The following is a 9,510-nucleotide window of genomic DNA, read 5'->3' on the forward strand; positions in this document are numbered from 1 at the left end:
AAAAAAAAAAAAAAAAAAAAAAAAGAACCACATGGCCTGGTGCCTAGATTTGCTCTTCTCCAAGACCTTAGGTGTCAACATTTGTTTGTTTGCTTCTTTGTTGTTTCCTTAGGCATGGATTCCTGAGGTCTGCCCCAACACTACAAGACAATTCGATATAAGAAAACACAGCAGATATAATGCTGAGTGAAGAAGAGTAGAAATGAGAAGATTGGTTGTGCGGATACTGAGTTCTTGAAAAGAGGAGATGTTTGATGAGAGTGAATGGATTACACCCCGGTTTAATATCCAATGGAAAACAAAAACAAAATGCTAAGAGTGGAATAAGTTTACACAAATTGAGCAAACTGCTCAGCAGTTCTAGTTTCTGGTGGCTTTGTCTCTTCTTGGCCTTTTTTTGAAATGTGATGGGCGGGAGAATAGCACCTAGAGCAAAGTCAGTTGGCTTTTCCCGTACCATACTGCCATCATGCAGAAATAGCTTCATAGCGTCCAAAGCCCTGAGCATTTCTTCCATGTGAGCCCTGGCAGTTGAGGAAGGAAAAGCCAGTGGAAGCTGAACAGGCCCGAGACACAACTTGATCTTCCTACCCTTTTCTCTGAGGCCTGGCAGAAACAATGAACAAATGCAAAGTCTCCGTGAAATATCTGCTGAATGAGGGACCAGGACTGAGCCAGCTGCTTCCAGGAAGTTTTGGCACAGGAAGTAGAGGACAGGGCTCAGTGTCCTCATAGTGGGGACAAGGCCAGAAAATGATACAGTCAATACAGACCCTTGGGGCGTTTATGTTATGAATATGCCCTTGGGAGCTTTAGGCAACCTGGTTGTCCTTGTGTTGTGGGGCTGTGACATTTATAGCAGCAGTGTTGGATGGCAATGACAGGCCAATTCCAGGAGTCATCTATCTAAAGTCAATGTCACTCACATGGCCCTCAATACACTAAAATTATAAACAACACTGCCTATAGCTAGAGGGACTACTGTAGAGCAGTGAGGATACATTGACATGCCTATGTGGGCCAGATCATCTTTTAGGAGAGCCGATTTGCGAAAGTGGATGAAGGCCAAGAATGTAATGAAAGGCCTAAGCAATTATCTGAGCGCACAGGCCAGCAGCTTCTGTGACTTTATAAGTTCAGGAGAAAGTCTTTTCAAGCGATTCTACTGTTTCAGCCTCCCAAGTAGCTGAGATTATAGGCATGTGACACCACGCCCAGCTAATTTTTATATTTTCAGTAAAGGCGAGGTTTCGCCATGTTGGCCAGGCTGGTCTCGAACTCCTGACCTCAAGTGATCCACCTGCCTCGGCCTCCCAAAGTGCTGGGATTACAGGCGTGAGCCACCGCGCCCAGCCTTCAGTGTTTAATACACAGTTGTATGGCATTGCTTTTCTCTTGATCACCACATCTTTTTAACTTCTTTGCAAATCCCACCTCTTTGTTACTAATGTGAAAATATAGGACTGATTCCTAACTGATAAACAGTAACGCACACACACAGCAAACTCATAGGACATAGTTGTAAGCCATTGCAGTTTAATGAACCAGGAAAATGTTTGTGTTACAATGTTATATAATGAAACCGTAAAACAAAATCCTGGGATCTATCTGATTAGCATTTATAGTCATTCCTGTATTTGTGTACATTCAAGTAGGGTTGTATGTGTCTGTCAAGCTTGAGAGTTATCTGGACTCTGTTAGAGCCCCTCTAAATAGTGGCCTCCCTCTCAACATACAAGGCTTACTGAGTAGGTCTGAACATGGAGTAAAACTCCCAGGCAACCTGGATAGGGAGTCTGGAGAAGAAACACGTGGCCTGGTGCCTAGATTTGCTCTCCTCCAAGACCTTAAATGTCAGCATCTTATTTTTTTTCTTTCTCTTTAGACATGGATCCCTGAGGTTGGTCCCCAATACTACAAGGCAATTTGGTATCATAATAGAACACTGCAGACACAATGCTGAGTGAAGAAGAGTAGAAATGGGAAGACTTGGTTGAGCGGAAACTGAATTCTTGAAAAGAGGAGATGCTCGATGAGGGTGAGTGGATTACACCTCAGTTTAATATCCAATAAATGCCAAAAGTGGAATACCTTTACGCAAATGTAGCAAAATGTTAGGTAGCCATAGTTTCTGGTATCTTTGTCTCTTCTTGGCCTTTTTTTTGAAACGTGATGGGCGGGAGAGGAGCGACTGGAACAAAATTAGCTGGCTTTTCTCGCACAACACTGCCATCGTGCGGAAATAGTTTCATAGCATCCAAAGCCGTGAACGTTTTCTCCCTGTAAGCCCTAGCAGTTGCGGAAGGAAAAGTCGCCCAAGACAAGTTGACATTCCTACCCTTTTCTCTGAGGCCTGGCAGAAGCAATGGACAAATGCAAAGTCTTAGTGAAGTATCTGCTGAGTGAGAGACCAGGACTAAGCCAACTGCTTCCAGGAAGTCCTAGTACAGGAAACAGAGGACAGGGCCTCAGTTTCCTCATAGTGGGGACAAGACCGGAAGATGACACAGCCAAGTGCAGACCCTTGGGGCATTTATGTTATGAATATGCCGTTGGGAGTTTTAGGCAATCTGGCTGTCCCTGTGTTATGGGGCTGTGACATTTACAGCAGCATTGTTAGATTGCAATGGACAGGCCAGTTCCAGGGACCATCTATCTGAAGCCAGTGTCATTCACATGGTCCTCAATACACAAAAATTTTTAACACCATTGCCTACAACTAGAGGGACCTCTGTAGAGGAGTGAGGATATATTAACATGCCTATGAGGGCCAGATCATCTTTTAGGAGAGCCGATTTGCTAAAGTGGATGAAGGCCAAGAACGTGATGGAAGGCCTAAGCAATTATCTGAGCGCACAAGCCAGCAGCTTCTGTGACTTTATAAGTTCAGGAGAAAGTCTTTTGTCATAATGGGACCCCGATGTCATCTCAGTTCTCTCAAGGAGGGCAGATAGGTGGCTCTTTCCTGTTCCATGTCCTTGAGAAGTATGGCATTGTTTAGGCCTGAGCAAATCATTATGTACTGCATCCAAGCTAGTATTTTCTCTAGCAGCTTCAAATCTATTTCTTAATGAAGACATCCAACCTTTGGTATGGAGACCTCCAGATACTCTCTGACTCATAATTGAAGAATCAATAAGGGTGACTAAAAGTGTATGGGTGACTTGATCCTCATGACATTCTTCCTCAAAGTTTATTATCTTATATCTGAATTCTTAATGAAAGGAATTAATGTTAGTCTGGTTCTGCACTGTGACATTACAGTGCTTCAAGAGGTTGTTCAGGTATGACCTCTCCTGGCCTCTGAGGATTCAGGCAGGCATTCCAGGGTAAGGCATTCTAGGGTAGCCTGGCTTTTTTGACATCTTTCACTGTGTCTAATTGAGTGATGATCTGCATACGTAGATGCTGTTGGCATGCACAAGTGTCTTGGAGACTCTCTGGGAAGCATTTCTCCATGACCCTTGATATCTTACTTCCCCAGAGTATTTCACGTAAAGTAGAGTTAGACATCTGCTAAACTACCTCCTATGGAGGAATAGTTTGACCTGACCATTTTCTCGGAAGAATACAGACCTACCTGTGGGACAGTGTCTCATATATGAAGGTAGAAATGCTGGTGTCCCCAAACCTAGAATTCTTTAGGCTAGGTGATCTTTTATTCACTCCTTGCTAACTATGTTTAATAGAGACTATGTGCCTGGGCAGTGGATGGAAGCCTGGAAAGGAAATCACACCTAGCTGAATCACAGTGGTAGTGACAAGGAGGTTGAACGGTTTCTTCTGAAATGGAAGATAGTGCGGTGGGGCAATGAGCCTATCATTCCCATTTAGGTTGGATACATGTCATTCATCTGCACCAGGTAGTCCCTTTAGCTCTCACAAAATCTTAATTGCATTCTCTGTGTCCTCATAAACAGCCATTCCCTGCCTCTGATTTAGGGAGAAAAGCAAATTGTTGAACCTTGAGGATTGAACCTACCACACCATAAGATAAATAGCAAAGTAAAGTGTATTTTACTCTACTTCTTTTTTTGGGGGGGGAGGGGGTGAGGGGAGGGACAGAGTCTCCCTCTGTCGCCCAGGCTGGAGTGCAGTGGCACAATCTCAGCTCACTGCAAGCTCCATTTCCCGGGTTCACACCATTCTCCTGCCTCAGCCTTCTGAGTAGCTGGGACTACAGGTGCCCATCTCCATGCCCGGCTAATTTTTTGCATTTTTAGTAGAGATGGGGTTTCACCGTGTTAGCCAGGATGGTCTCGATCTCCTGACCTCGTGATCTGCCCGCCTCGGCCTCCCAAAGTGCTAGGATTACAGGCGTGAGCCACCGCGCCCAGTGTATTTTACTCTACTTCTAACATGTCATAACCTTAAACCAAACATATAGTCATGTATGTATTCTAGAGAACCAATATGCGCATTGTGATACATCTGTAAAAATTTAAACAAAAAATGAATAGTGTCTATATTTCTAAAGGAATGTTTCTGAGTGTATATTTTTCAGATTTACCTTCATTTACACTGAAGGCTTGCAATGTTGAAAACAACGCTTACCATTTATGATATTCAAATGAATTCATCCTCCTGAAAGCTTTGTTAAAATATACACTTGATCTGCTCCAAACCACAATGTAGAGTGTGATCTAATTTCAATACAGATTTGTTATTTACATGAAATTAGGAATGTATGTATAGCCGGGCATGGTAGCTCACACCTGTAATCCCAGCACTTTGGGAGGCCAAGGTGATTGGATCACTTGCAGGGAGGAGTTCGAGAACAGCCTGGCAAACATGTCGAAATCTGTGTCTACTAAAAATACAAAACAATTCGGGCTGGTCACGGTGGCTCATGCCTGTAATCCCAGTACTTTGGGAGGCCTAGGTGGGCGCATCACGAAGTCAGGAGATCAAGACCATCTTGGTTAACACAGTGAAACCCTGTCTGTACTAAAAACACAAAAATGAGCCAGGTGAGTGGCATGCGCTTTTAGTCCCAGCTACTCAGGAAGCTGAGGAAGGAGAATCACTTGAACCCGGGAGGCAGAGGTTGCAGTGAGCAGAGATCACACCACTGCACTCCAGCTTGGGCAACAGAGAGAGACTCTGTTTCAAAAAAAAAAATACAAAAACAGGTAACCAGGCCTGGTGGCGTGCACTTGTAACCCCAGCTACTCAGGAGGCTGAGGCAGGAGAATCACTTGAACCTGGAGGTTACTATGAGCCATTTCACTCCAGCCTGGGTGACAGAGTTTTGGTCTCAAAAAAGAAAAAACTAAAGTGTGTGTGTGTGTGTGTGTGTGTGTGTGTGTGTATGCATGGAAAAATCCAAATTTATTTATTTATTGACTTGACAAATTGTAGTGCTTTTCATCTTTATCAGTACATTGATTGTTCTCAATCTTTGTCAAGCATTATTCTTTAATTAACTAGTGGGACAATACTGTAAGACTTATATCTAAAAGACAAATTATAAAATACACACGCACACACACACAAACAGACATACACTATGAAGTCTCAGGAAATACTTGAAGAATATGTAGTGTAATGGGAACATGCCGAGTTTTTATGTTAAATGACGAGACCAGGAGATGAAACTTTGAATAACCTTGATAGGAATTGAACATATGTAGTATGAGTATCATGCCATGTGGAGCATATATGGCATGCAGTAATGACAGCTATCTGGTCCCTCCTCTATGCCAAATTGTTGCTTACAATGCAGCACATGAGCTAAAACATGAAGAACTCCCTGGTTGTCTGGAAGGGGGGCCAGAACAGAGACCACCAGGATTTGTAAATCCTGGTGGTCTGGGAGACTCAAGCAATTTTATGCTTGTGCCTTCATCCCCAAATTTATCCCCCGAGGGAGACAGTTTGATGCCATGGAAAGTACTGGACCTATAAATCTGAGGTAAATCATAATCATATAGACTAGGTCAAGAGGATTTTAAATTTCTGAACAAATAAGATTTCTGATGAGGGTGGGTGGTTTAGGCCTTGGTTTGATTTCAGATGGAAAACAAAAGCAAAAGTGCCATAGTAAGACCTGATGACTCCAAACTGGACAAAAAGCAAGGAAGCAATGTTTCCTTGTACCTTTGTCTCTGGGTCGTGTTTTTTCAGACAAGAAGGGCAGGAGAAGAGGACTCCAAGACACCTGTTGACACATCTAGAGCACTACTGCCACCGTGAGGATTTAGTTTAACAACGCCCTACGCCTTATGCCTAAGCCATGTCAATGTCCTTCCCCTGAGGACAATCCTTCCACCTGTTGGGGAAGGTCTGGCCTGTGGGGAGGGGGAAGAGAGTTGAGCTCCATGCTACTCATCCTTGCCTTCTCCTCTAAGACCACACTTTGGGAGGCTGAGGCGGGCAGATTGCCTGAGATCGGGAGTTCGAGACCAGCCTGGCCAGCATGGTAAAACCCCGTATCTACTAAAAATACAAAAATTAGCCGGGTGTGGTGGCAGGTGCCTGTAATCCCAGCTACTCAGGAAGCTGAGAATCGCTTGAACCTAGGAAGGGGAGGTTGCAGTGAGCCGAGATCTCGCCATTGCACTCTAGCCTGGGCCACACAGCGAGACTCCGTCTCTCTCTCTCTCACACACACACACACACACACACACACACACACACACACACACAAAGACTGGACATTGGCAGTGCCTTAGTATAGAACGTGGAGAGTGAAGGAAAGTAAATAGTGTGACTGTCCCTTGGTAAAACCATGCTCCTTGTGCGCGGTACTGATGCTACCAGAGACCCAAAGACCCGTAGCAAGATGCCAGCATGTGAAAGCCTGCCAACTCTTGCTCCAAGGGGCAGAAACAGATGCCCACAAGAGCCTGCATGTGTGTTTGGGTAGGTTCCTGCTGTCCTGCCCACAAGTGGGGGAACGGAAGCCCTGCCCCTGAACTTCCTGTGCCAGGACTGCCCGGCAACTGCTGCTTCAATCCAAGCCCCTCACTCTCCAGGTTCTACACCAAGATACCACCAATGTCCAGGCCTCTCTTAAGACCTTAGAGGAGAAGCCAAGAAGACGTAGCCTGGATCCCAATCCTCTTCCACCTCGCCATAGATCAGATCTTCCCCCACAGTGAGGCTTCCAGGGAAGGACACTGTAATGGCGGATTCTGTGTTTAAACGATTTCCTCACGGTGGCAGTAGTGCTACACGTTTTCATGGAAGCTCTGTCTAGGAGCCTTCTTCTCCCGCCTTTTCTGCCTGAAAAAATGCCACCCAGAGACAAAGGCGCCACCAAACATGGCCACCAGGAGATTCGTCCAATTTGGTGCAACCTGGTCTTACTGTTGAATTTTTGCTATTTTCTTTCCACCTGAAAACAAATGAGGCCTAAACCACCCATGCTCCTCAGGAATCTTGTTCTTTCAGAAATTAAAATATACTCCTTGCTGAGTCTATCTGGGTATGATTTACATCACACTGTTACAGGTCCAGCAAGTTCCATGGCATTAAATTGTCTCCTTCAGGTGATAAATTGGGTGGATAAAGGTACAATAAGGAAAAATATATCTGAAACTTGGAGAAGATCTTTGGCAAACAGTTTACAAATCCTGGTGATCTTTGATCTGGTTCCCCTCTTGGACAACCAGAGAGTTCTTCATGTTCTAGCCTCATGTGTTGTTTGTAGTCAACAATTCGGCATGAGCCATAGAGTAAGGATCAGATAGCAGTCATTACTCCCTGCCCTATATGCTCCACGTGGCATGATCCTCATAGTCCCTATGTTCAGTTCCTATCGAGATTACTCAGTTTCATCTCATGGTCTCAACATTTAACACCAGAACACAGCATGTTTCCATGCATTACATATTCTTCAGGCATTTCCTGAGACATTAGATGCTGTGTGTGGCGGGGATAGGTGTGTGTGTTATGTCCTGTCCCTTGGAGCAAGAGTTAGCAGGCTTTCAGGAAGTATTACCGTATCATGGTCCTTTGTTGCAGCAGTATGAGAACACCAAAGACAGGCCTGTTCCAGGTGTGATAAAGCAGGAGCCAGTATGTTTTCTGATAGTCTCAAGGGCATCTAGCTGTCTAGAGACTGAAAGGACCTAAAGTTTCACATCTTCTAGTAGAGTTGTTTTTTGGTTTTTTTTTTTTAGATGGAGTCTTGCTCTGTCACCCAGCCTGGAGTGCGGTGGCACGATCTCAGCTCACTGCATCCTCTGTCTCCCAGGTTGAAGGGATTCTCTTGTCTCACCGCCTGAGCAGCTGAGACTACAGGTGGGCTCCACCATGTTCGGCTAATTTTTGTATTTTTAGTAGAGACGGCGTTTCACCATGTGAACCAGGCTGGTCTCAAACTCCTGACTTCATGTGATCAGCCAGTCTTGACTCCCCAATGTGCTGGATTACAGCCTTAAGCGACTGTGCTAGGTCATTCCTTTTTTAAAATTTTTTATTTATTTACTTTCTTAGTGTAGTTGTTACACATAAAGGGATGGGAACCAAAAGGAGTGAAAAGGATTGAAAATCAATCCACATTTTAAAAGTGCTTGTCTGTTGGAGGTAGCATTACCCATGATCTCACTTTGTTAGTGGTGGCAGAGAACCAAGTTACCCCGAGTAACAGATGGCATGTCCATATGGGTCCAGAGGAACTTCAGTCCTTGCCTCCTCAGAAGAAAAAACTCAACTGAAAGGCATAAAGCAGAAAAAGAGACTGAGGCAAAATTCAGAGCAGGATTGGAAGTTTATTTAACAGGCTTTAGAACAGGAAAGAAAGGAAAGAAAGAACGTACAGAAGAGATCCAAGTGGGTGCCTGAATGGCCAAGAGAACAAAAAGACCTTTTAACCTTGATCCTGGGACCTTATAGGCTCACCTCTTTCCCATGATTCTTCCTTTAGGGTGAGCTTTCCGCATGCACAGTACTCTCCTTACCGTTTGGAATTGAGCACTGTGCAGCGTGTTCAAGGAGGTATACACATGCCCATCTGAGGCTTTTTTCCTTTTTCCTGGTGGCATGCACCTGGAATGTCATATTTCGCCATTTTGTCTCTTAATATGCATGCCCAAGAAGCTGCTTCTCCCTGGGGCCTGCATTCAATTCACACTTTTAATATTAACATGTGGACCATCAGGAGATTGCCTCTCCCATGCTACCAAATTATCATTTTTAGGGGGACAATGTGATGATTGCTGAACCATCAGGTGACATTCCTATTGGTTGGGGGAGAGCCCTTTACTGCCCTGCTCATTGCCTATGTAACTAACTGTAACAAATTTGCTTTTTCATGTATGACTGTTGTGTCAGGCAGATTTTGAAGAAGGATGAATGTTTCTACAAATTCAAAAACAAGTGACAAAAGTGACATCAGTGAAAATGGTGCAGTAGACACTTTCTGTTAGTCCATCTGTCCAGAAAAGCAACTCAAAACAATTAATAATGTTTAATTAGAAGATCATTTTCTCAGCACGATATATGGGGCATTTATTAAAAACCTACAGCTAATAATATAGTCAAGAGGGAAAGACTGAAAGCTTT

The 9,510-nt window shown here is 44.2% G+C and overlaps 1 long non-coding RNA gene across 3 annotated transcripts in view; it reads left to right on the forward strand.

Annotated features, from left to right (window-relative positions):
- LOC108529097 (uncharacterized) overlaps positions 1-9,510 on the forward strand; it is a 129,480-nt gene that overhangs the window by 57,877 nt on the left and 62,093 nt on the right. For all 3 annotated transcript variants that reach the window (XR_001885400.1, XR_001885401.1, XR_001885399.1), the window contains exon 4: positions 1,886-2,038. This is a non-coding gene — a long non-coding RNA (uncharacterized LOC108529097). The remainder of the gene's footprint in view (positions 1-1,885; positions 2,039-9,510) is intronic.

The sequence above is a fragment of the Rhinopithecus bieti genome, unplaced genomic scaffold (genome assembly GCF_001698545.2).
Source record: "Rhinopithecus bieti isolate Rb0 unplaced genomic scaffold, ASM169854v2 scaffold_6568, whole genome shotgun sequence".
Lineage (NCBI taxonomy): Eukaryota > Metazoa > Chordata > Mammalia > Primates > Cercopithecidae > Rhinopithecus > Rhinopithecus bieti.